This window comes from Jaculus jaculus, chromosome 7, assembly GCF_020740685.1.
Source record: "Jaculus jaculus isolate mJacJac1 chromosome 7, mJacJac1.mat.Y.cur, whole genome shotgun sequence".
Classification (NCBI taxonomy): Eukaryota; Metazoa; Chordata; class Mammalia; order Rodentia; family Dipodidae; genus Jaculus; species Jaculus jaculus.
Genome location: NC_059108.1, coordinates 71,149,511 through 71,159,459, shown reverse-complemented (window position 1 = coordinate 71,159,459; position 9,949 = coordinate 71,149,511). Strand labels below are relative to the sequence as shown.

The window sequence follows — 9,949 nt, the reverse complement described above, 5'->3', positions numbered from 1 at the left end:
GCTGCTGTGCTCAGAAGCAGCTGAACTTGATATTTAAAAAAAAAATTATTAACAACTTCCATGATTATAAAAAATATCCCATGGTAAGCCGGGCGTGGTGGCACATGCCTTTAATCCCAGCACTCGGGGAGGCAGAGGTAGGAGGATTGCCGTGAGTTCTACGCCACCCTGAGACTCCATAGTGGATTCTAGGTCAGCCTGGGCTAGAGTGAGACCCTACCTCGAAAAATCAAAAAAAAAAATCCCATGGTAATACCCTCCCTCCCCTCACTTTCCCCTTTGAAACTCCATTCTCCCCATCTCAGTCAGTCTCTCTTTTATTTTGATGTCATGATCTTTTCCTCCTATTATGATGGTCTTGTGTAGGTAGTGTGAGGCACTGTGAGGTCATTGATATCCAGGCCATTTGTGACTGGAGGAGCACGTTGTAAGGAGTCCTACCCTTCCTTTGGCCCTTACATTCTTTCCGCCACCTCTTCTGCAATAGACCTGAGCCTTGGAAGGTATGATACAGATATTACAGTACTGAGCACTCCGGTCACTTTCCAGCACTATGATGCCTTCTGAGTCATCCCAAGGTCACTGCCATCTGAAAAGAGAAGATTCTCTACCAAAAGTGAGAGTAGTGTTAATATAAGGTTATAAACATTAAGAGAAGTGCTTACTGGGCAGTTTGATTGAACTTGATATTTTTATTAATTATTTTTTTGTTTTTTTTCGAGGTAGGGTTTCAGTCTAGCCCAGGCTGACCTTGAATTCACTATGTAGTCTCAGGGTAACCTCAAAATTGTGGCGATACTTCTACCTCTGCCTCCTGAGTGCTGGGATAAAAGGCATGTGCCACCACACCTGGCTGAACTGGATATTTAAAGGACAAGTAGGGCACAGAATGAGAGGGAAAAGGGCTGTAACAGGGCTGTTTCCTTTGTTGACTTATTTCCCCAGGTAGGACTCTTAGGTTTTGACTAGTTCTTTGATGATAGGGGGTTTGCATGGCTCCTTATCAGGTTATGGTTTGGGAAGTTATTTACAACCCAAAAGAATTTAAGAACTTTAACCTGTTTCAGGGCCACCATGTCTCAGAAATTTCTGTGACTCTAATGATTGCTGGGACCCCAGACTTATTAACCCTTACATTTGTAAGACCCTGTCTGCAAATGAATAAACTGGGTTAGGGAGGTGGCTCAGTGGGTAAAACACGCTTGGCACACAAATATGATAGTTGAGTTCAGAACCCATGCAACAGCTGGGCACTGTGGTGGGCATCTAGAATCCCAGTGCACCTACTGTGAGAAGGGAAGCAGAGACAGGAGACTTTCCTAGAAGCCCTCAGGCCAGCTAGCCTGGTGAAGACAGCAGTGAGCAAGAAGAATGAGACCTTACCTCAAACAATGTTGCAGTCAACTTCTCCTTGCTGACAGAAAACACCCAACCAAGAGGAGTTTGTGGGGAAATAGGGTTTATTTTGGTTTACAGACTCAAGGAGATGCTCCATGATGGCAGAGGAAAATGATGGCATGGGCAGAGGGTGGACATTACCTTCTGTCCAACATCAGGTGGACAACAGCAGCAGGAGACTGTGCCAAACATTGGTAAAGGGCAGCTGGCTATAACACCCATAAGCCTGCCCCTAACATTTACACTGCCTCCAGGAGGCTTTAATTTCCAAATTGCCACCAGCTGGGATCCTACCATTCAAAACACATAAGTTTATGGGGGAACACCTGAATCAAACCACCACAAACAAGGTAGAAGATGAGCACCGACACCCTTGAGTGCCATGGCACATGCATGCCTACACTTATACACATGAACATACATACATACATATGCCAAAACCAAGCTCAGGACTAGAGGGATGGCTTAGGAATTAAGGAGCTTGCCTGCAAAGCCTAAGGACCCAGGTTTGATGCACCAGTACCCACTTAAGCCAGATGTACCAGGTGGCACATGCATTTGGAATACTTTTGCAGTGGCTGGGAGCCCTGGCATGTCCATTCTCTCTCTCTCTCTCTCTCTCTCTCTCTCTCTCTGCCTCATTCTCACTCTCAAACAAATTAACTAAAAAAATTTAAAAATGTTTATAAGCTGAGCATGGTGGCTCACACCTTTAAACTACCACTCGGAAGGCAGAGGTAGGAGGAATGCTGTGAGTTCAAGGCCACCCTGAGACTACATAGTGAATTTCAGGTCAGCCTGGGCTAAAGTGAGACCCTACGTTGAAAAACAAAACAAAAAAAAAAAAAATCAAGAAGTTAAAAATTAAAAGCTGGGCTGGAGAAATGGCTAAGCAGTTAGAGGCACTTGCTTGTAATCTGATGGTTTAGGTTCAATTCCCTAGTAACCACGTAAAGCCAGATGCACAAAGTGGCACATGCATCTGGAATTTGTTTGCAGCGGCTGGAGGCACCCATTCTGTTTTCTCTCTGTGTTCTCTTTCTGTGCTTGACATATATAATTTTGTTTGTTTTTCAATCCTACCTTTGTCTCCCAAGTGTTGGGATTGGAGGCATATGCCACCACACCAGGCTTTTGCCTCTAGACTTAGTTCTTATTGCAACTGAACTGACTCCCTTCCTAGCCCCCCTAGCTCTTGGGTTTAGGGTCTTGTGTCTTTTCAGTGAGTGCCTGGCTTTTAGCTCAGTGTTGTCAAATAATTATGGGACTGAGAGGCCAGACATGGTAGCTTATACCTATAATCCTAGCACTCAGGAAGCTGAAGTAGGAGGATCACTATGAGTTTGAGGCCAGTTACATGTTGAGTTCCAGCCCAGGCCAGCCTAAACTGCAATATGAGACCCAATCTCAAAAAAGGTGGGGGAGCCAGGAGTGGTGGTGCATGCCTTTAATCCCAGCACTCGGGAGACAGAGGTAGGAAGATTGCTGTGAGTTCAAGGCCACCCTGAGACAACATAGTTCCAGGTCTGCCTGGACTAGAATGAAACTCTACCTCTAAATAAATAAATAAATAAGTAGAAAGAAAGAAAGATGGGAGTCTGGTGTGGTGGGGCATGCCTTTGATCTCAGCACTTGGAAGGCAGAGGAAGGAGGATCAGGGTGAGTTTGAGGCCAGCCTTGGGCCTACAGAGTGAGTTCCAAGTCAGCTTGGGCTACAGCACACTCTATCTCAAAACAAACAAACAACAAAACATCAAAAACAACAAAAGATCTGTTGGAGGGATGGTTTAGTGGTTAAGGGGCTTGCCTGCAAAGCCAAAGGACCCACGTTCAATTCCCCAGGACCCACATAAGTCAGATGCACAAGGTAGTGCATGTGTCTGGAGTTCGTTTGCAGTGGCTCAAGGCCCTGACATGCCCATTCTTTCTCTCACCCCCTCTTTCTCTGTCAAATAAATAATATAAATTAATTATTTAAAAAAATGTAAAGGTGGGGGAAGGCTGAGGAGATGAGTGGTTAAAAGCACTTGTTTGCAACACCTGCCACCCTAGGTTGAATTCCTAAGCCACCCATGTAAGCCAGATGCAAGAAATTAGCATGAGTCTGGTATTTGTTTGCAGTGGCACAAGGCCCTGGCAAGCACATACACACATGCAAATAAATAGATAAATAGGGGCTGGAAAGATAGCTCAGCAATTAAGGCGTTTACCTGCAAAACCCAAGAACCCAGCTTCAATCCTCCAATACCCACGTAAAGCCAAATTCACGAAGTGGTACATGCATCTGGAGTTCATTTGCAGTGGCTGGAGGTCCTGATGCACCCATTCTCTTTGTCTTCTCTCTATCCCTCTCTATTTGCAAATATATATTCTTAAAAATAAATAAATAGGCCAGGCGTAAGTGGCACACACCTTTAATCCCAGCACTCGGGAGGTGGAGGTAGGAGGATTGCTGTGAGTTCGAGGCCACCCTGAGACTACATAGTGAACTCCAGGTCAGCCTGGGCTACAGCAAGACCCTATCTCAAAAAAACCAAAATAGCCGGGCGTGGTGGCGCACGCCTTTAATCCCAGCACTCGGGAGGCAGAGGTAGGAGGATCGCCGAGAGTTCGAGGCCACCCTGAGACTACACAGTGAATTCCAGGTCAGCCTGAGCCAGAGTGAGACCCTACCTCGAAAAACCAAAAAAAAAAAAAAAAAAAAGCAAAATAATAATAATAAAAGAAATAAATAAATAGGGCTGGAGAGATGGCTTAGTGGTTAAGCACTTGCCTGTGAAGTCTAAGGAACCCAGTTTGAGGCTGGATTCCCCAGGACCCACATTAGCCAGATACCAGAGTTCGTTTGCAGTGGCTGGAGGCCCTGGAGCGCTCATTCTTTCTCTGTCTGTCACTCTCAAATAAATAAATAAAAATGAACAATAAAATTACCAAACACAGTAGCAAAAGAGATTGAGATACCTAGTCCAAACCCTGCCTTTACACATGAGTAAAGCATAAGTCCACACGTATTGTCTCAGACCACACAGCTCCTAAGAGTATGGTAGGGAACTCTTGTATTCAGTTGAATTCTTGTATTCTCTTGTATTCAGTTCTAGTCTTCCAAATCCCTATCCTCTGTGCCTATCTGAATTGCTTTTCTGGGATGTGGGCTTTACCCCCCTCACCTCTCTTGTGATGGCAGCTCTCTGTACTTCCTCCTCTAATAGTCTCTCTAAACCTTAAAAAAGTAGTTTCCCAAACAAGTTGTTTCAGTTACTAAATATAAGTTGACAATGCTTATAGGTAGGCTCAAAGATGAAATAGAGACCTGCATTTAAGGGGCTTAAAACCTACTTTTATGTTTTGCAGAAACAGAGTAATTTGTCCATCCACTCATCCATTTATTCAACTCAGCAAGTATTTACTAGTGGTAAACAAAGAACACCCTGTTCTCAGGGAATAGAGAAATGATAAGTAAATAAACAAACTGATATGTGTGAAGCGGCAACACTATGAAGAGAAATAAGGAAACAGGAGAAAGACCAAAAGAGGCATGAAAGCTATTTAGGTAAGGCAGTCAGGAAAGCCCTCTCTTAAGAGATGATTTATTTCTTTATTTTGTTTTCTTGGTTTTTCGACATAGGGTCTCTCTCTAGCCCAGGCTGACCTGGACTCCACTATGTAGTCTCAGGGTTCAGGATGGCCTCAAATTTATGGAAATCCTCCTACCTTCACCTCCCAAATGCTGGGGTTAAAGGCGTATGCCACCCTGCCCAGCCTATTTTATTTATTTACAATGAGAGGAGAGAATGGAGGTGCCATGAACCCCAGATGCATGTGCCACTTTGTGCACTTGGCTTTATGTGAGTACTAGGGAAGCAAACCATGGTCCTTAGGCTTTGCAGGCAAGCGCCTTAACCACTGAACCATCTTTCCAGCCCACATGATCACTTTTTTTTTTTTTTTTGAGGTAGGGTCTCACTCTAGCTCAGGCTGACCTGGAATTCAGTATGTAGCCTCAGGGTAGCCTCAAGCTCATAGTGATCCTCCTACCTCTGCCTCCCGAGTGCTGGGATTAAAGGCATGCACCACCACACCCAACAAGAGATGATTTTTAAAAATATTTTTATTTATTTGAAAGAGAGAATGAGTGCACCAGAGTGTCCTGCCAATGCAAACAAACTCCACACACATGTGTCCCTTTGTGCATCTGGCTTCATGTTATTTGGTGGATTTAAGGAATTTGGAACAAAGCAGTTAAGAGGAAGAATGGCAAGGGATGGGGTTAGAGAGGAGGGTAGAAGCTACATAACAGGATGTTGGAAACCATTATAAGGATATGGATTGTTGAGCTGAAGAGATGGCTTAGCAGTTAAGATGCTTGCCTGCCAGGCCTAAGGACCCAAGTTCAATTCCCCAGAACTCACATAAACCAGATGAACAGTGGTACATGCATTTGGAGTTCATTTGCAGTGGCTAAGGATTTGAAGTGGCCATTTTCTTTCCTTAGTAAGTAAAATATTGTAGCTGGGCGTGGTAGCACATGCCTTTAATCCCAGCACTTGGAAGGCAGAGATAGGACTGCCATGAGTTTGAGGCCACCCTGAAACTACACAGTGAATTCCAGGTCAGCCTGAGCTGCAGTGAAACATTGCCTCAAAAAAAAGTTGTTTAAAAAGGATATGGATTGTTGCCCTAAAGAACTAGGAGCCAAGGATGGTTTTAAGCAGAGGAGCAATGATAAGATATATAGGTTCAGATTATGTACTACATTGAGAATAAGCTGAGGACAGACAATACTGAGAACAGAAACAATGTGGAAGTAGAAAGAAGGGATTTGAGATGATAGTTGTTCTAAAGTAGTAGTGGTAGAAGCAGAGAACAAGAATCAAGAGTTCATTTGAGAAATGGCATGTCAGGGCCTCCAGCCACTGCAAATTGGCTTACATGGGTCCTGGGGAATTGAACCTGAGTCCTGTTGTTTTGCATGTAAGTGCCTTAACCAATAAGCAATCTCTCCAGCCTCTGGATATATTTTGTTTTTGTTTTTTGAGGTAGGGTCTCACTCTAACCCAGGCTGACCTGGAATTCACTATGGAGTCTCAGGGTGGCCTCAAATTCACAGCAATCCTCCTACCTCTGCCTCCTGAGTGCTGGGATTAAAGGTGTGCGCCACCATGTCCAGCTCTCCTCTGGATATATTTTGAAGAAACAACGATCACACTTGCAGATGGCTTACAGTGTGGAGAGGACATTGAAGACAAGTAATTTAGATTCGATGCAGAAGATTCAAAAGGGATTTCAGCAAACTAAGGCCCCAAAAGGGTTTGTGCACCTATGCTATTCAATATCTTTCTCTGCTGACAATGGAGATGCCTCTTTGGGCTCTTGGAATCCTGGGAAGACAAAGGAGAAACTGAAGGAAAGATCCAAGAAGAGAGGTACAAAAGTATCACTGGGGCTGGCTAAGATCCTAGGAGGATTTAAGCACCTAGACTTATGTGGCTTTAGAGGTGTGGCATGTCAGGAAGGAGTCTAGAAAGCCAATCTGATGCCATGTGCAGGAATGAGGAAGCTGGAGGCGGTGGCTGACAGATCTGGGTTGGAACTAGTCTGGTGGAAACAACACTGAAAAGTATGTTTTAAGTGGCTGTGTGAAGAAAGGGTTTCCTGTTTGATGACTAAATGGGAAGAGGGAGATGGGTGTCAACCAGTTTAGAGACCTCAAATCTCACCGGACAAGGTGCATGTCAGTCTAGATCAAGTTTGTTTTTTTTTTTTCCTTCCCAAGGTAGGCTCTTGTTCTAGCTCAGGCTGACCTGGAACTCACTATGTAGTCTCAGGCTGGCCTCAAACTCACAGTGATCCTACCACTGCCTCTCCAGTGCTGGGATTAAAGGAATGCACCACCATGCCCAGCCGAGCTGTATTTTTTATTTGTCATATCTTGCCTTTGAAATAGGCTTCAATGACATCCTTGGGCTGAGATTCCTTGCTATAGTCCTTAAACTATTGCAACAAACCAGTTAACTGGGTTTCCCCGCTTGAAAGTTTTGCAGAGGCCCACCCACTCCCCTAGTTTGTTGCTGTCATCCCGCTTAATTAGGTTGATTTGGTGTTGAGCACAAAGGGCCTCCACCACCCTGACATCAGCTCACCACGGTTGGTGCACACATACAAAGATGGGCTTGGTGCTTGTCGGAGGCTCTGGCAGCTTCCTGGATTCCATGTACCAGCCGTCAAGGGTGATGGCAGTCTTCACCACCTCTTGCACAGCAGCATTACTGTCCCTTACACCTCTGGCAGCAATGCCTTCCTGGGCCATGGTGGTGGGCTACTGGTGAGGTCTAATCTTAAAAGGGCCTGACCCTATGCCTCCCTCTGGGCAGGACCAGGCCAGCAGGGAAAGAGTCAGATTGTCTTTCAGGGGGACTCAGAGAGAATTCAGTTTGGGAGTACTCTTCAGTTACGTGATATTATTCCACTTTGGGCCAGGGAAGAGGTACCTAGGCCTCATGTATTTCCAGAGGCAGGAGCAGCAGCATAGGAGGATCAAAACTCCTTCCACTTGTTCCCATTCCCTGTTGTGCCCCAAGGTCTCTAGAACATAGCTTCAGGTAAATTATCTCAAGTATCCTCTTTAGTTAGACCTGGAATTCATTATGTATTCTCAGGGTGGTCTTGAACTCCTACCTCTGCCTGTTGAGTGCTGGGATTAAAAGCATGCACCACCACACCTGGCATGTTTAATATGTGTGTGTGTGTGTGTGTTATTTTTTTTTCGAGGTAGGGCCTCACTGTAGCTCAGGCTGACCTGGAATTCACTGTGTAGTCTCAGGGTGGCCTTGAAGTCTTGGAGATCCCCTGCCTCTGCCTCCCTAGTGCTGGGATTAAAGGTGTGCACCACCATGCCCGGCTAAAATATTTTTTTATTTTATTTTTGGCTGGAGAGATGACTTAGTGGTTAAGGCACTTGCCTGTGAAACCTAAGGACCCAGGTTCAATTCTCCAGGTCCCACATAAGCCAGATGCACAAGGTGGCACATGCATCTGGAGTTCATTTGCAGGGGCTAGAGTCCCTGGCATGCCCATTCTCTCTCTTTCTCTCCCTCTGTCTCTAATAAATTAAAATAAATTAAAATAAAATACTTTATTTACTTATTTGAGACAGAAAGAAATAGGCAGGTAGAAAGAGAGAGAGAATATGGATAGCCAGGGCTTCCAAGCCACTGTAAATGAACTTCAGTTGCATGTGTACCCCCTTGTGCATGTGGCTTAAGTGGGGCCTGGGGAATCGAACCTGGGTCTTTTGGCTTTGCAGGCAAGCACCTTAACCGCTAAGCCATCTCTCCAGCCCCTAAATTTTATTTTAAGACCTAGGAAGAAAACATAAAGTGCTTGGCTTTAGAATTGGGAGTTATAAAGGAAAATTCCCCTCAAGTTCACACCACTTGGAATCTTCTAGGTCCTTAGAGATGAAAGTATATCACATACACAAAATAATTTTTTGACACAGGGTCTCTCCCAGGCTGGCTTTGAATTCATGATTTTCCTGTCTCAGCCTCCTATGTGCTGGGATTATAAATTATTTACTACCAATTCTGGCTTTCACAATTTTTTTTTTAGCTGGGCATGGTGGTACACCCTTTTAATCACAACACTTGGGAGGCAGAGGCAAGAGGATCACCATGAGTTCGAGGTCACCCTGAGACTACATAGTGATAGTGAATTCCAGGTCAGCCTGGACTAGAGTGAAACCCTACCTTGAAAAACAAAACTTTTTTTTTTTTTTTTTTACTTATTAGAGAGAATGTGTGAGAGTGAAAATGGGTGCTTCAGGGCCACTGTAAATACTGTAAATGAACTCCAGACACCTGTGTCACCATGTACATTTGGCTTATGTGGGGTACTGGAGAATTGAGCCTGGGTCCTTAGGGTTCACTGCTAAACCATCTGTTCAGCCCATTTTATTTGTTTTGTTGTTGTTGTTTGTTTTGGTTTGGTTTTTTGAAGTAGGATCTCACTCTTTCACTCTAGCCCAGACTAACTTGGAATTCACTGTGTAGACTCAGGGTGGTCTTAAACTCATGGCGATCCTCCTGCCTCTGCCTCTGCTGGGATTAAAGGCGTGTGCCACCATGTCTGGCTTGTCCAGCCCATTTTAAAATGGTTGAGGGGCTTGCCTGTGAAGCCTAAGGACACAGGTTTGATTCCCCAGGACCCACATTAGCCAGATGCGCAAGATTGCACATGTGTCTAGAGTTCATTTGCAGTGGCTAGAGGCTCTGGCGTATCCATTCTCTCTCTTTATCTGTCTTTGTCTCTTTCAGATAAATAAAATATATTTTTTTTAAAAGCTCCCACTTTTTTTGTTGTTTTTCATTTTTATTTATTTGAGAGCAAGAGAGAGAGAGAGAAAGAGGCAGATAGAGAGAATGGGCACGCCAGAACCTCCAGCCACTGCAAATGAACTCCAGACGCGTGTGCCCCCTTTGCATCTGGCTAATGTGGGTCCTGAGGAATTGAGCCTCGAACCAGGGTCCTTAGGCTTCACAGGCGAGCACTTAAC

At 44.7% G+C, this 9,949-nt stretch overlaps 1 pseudogene; it reads right to left on the bottom strand.

Annotated features, from left to right (window-relative positions):
* Positions 1 to 7,320: 7,320 nt before the first annotated feature.
* LOC101607454 lies at positions 7,321 to 7,982 on the bottom strand (annotated as a pseudogene).
* Positions 7,983 to 9,949: the final 1,967 nt, after the last annotated feature.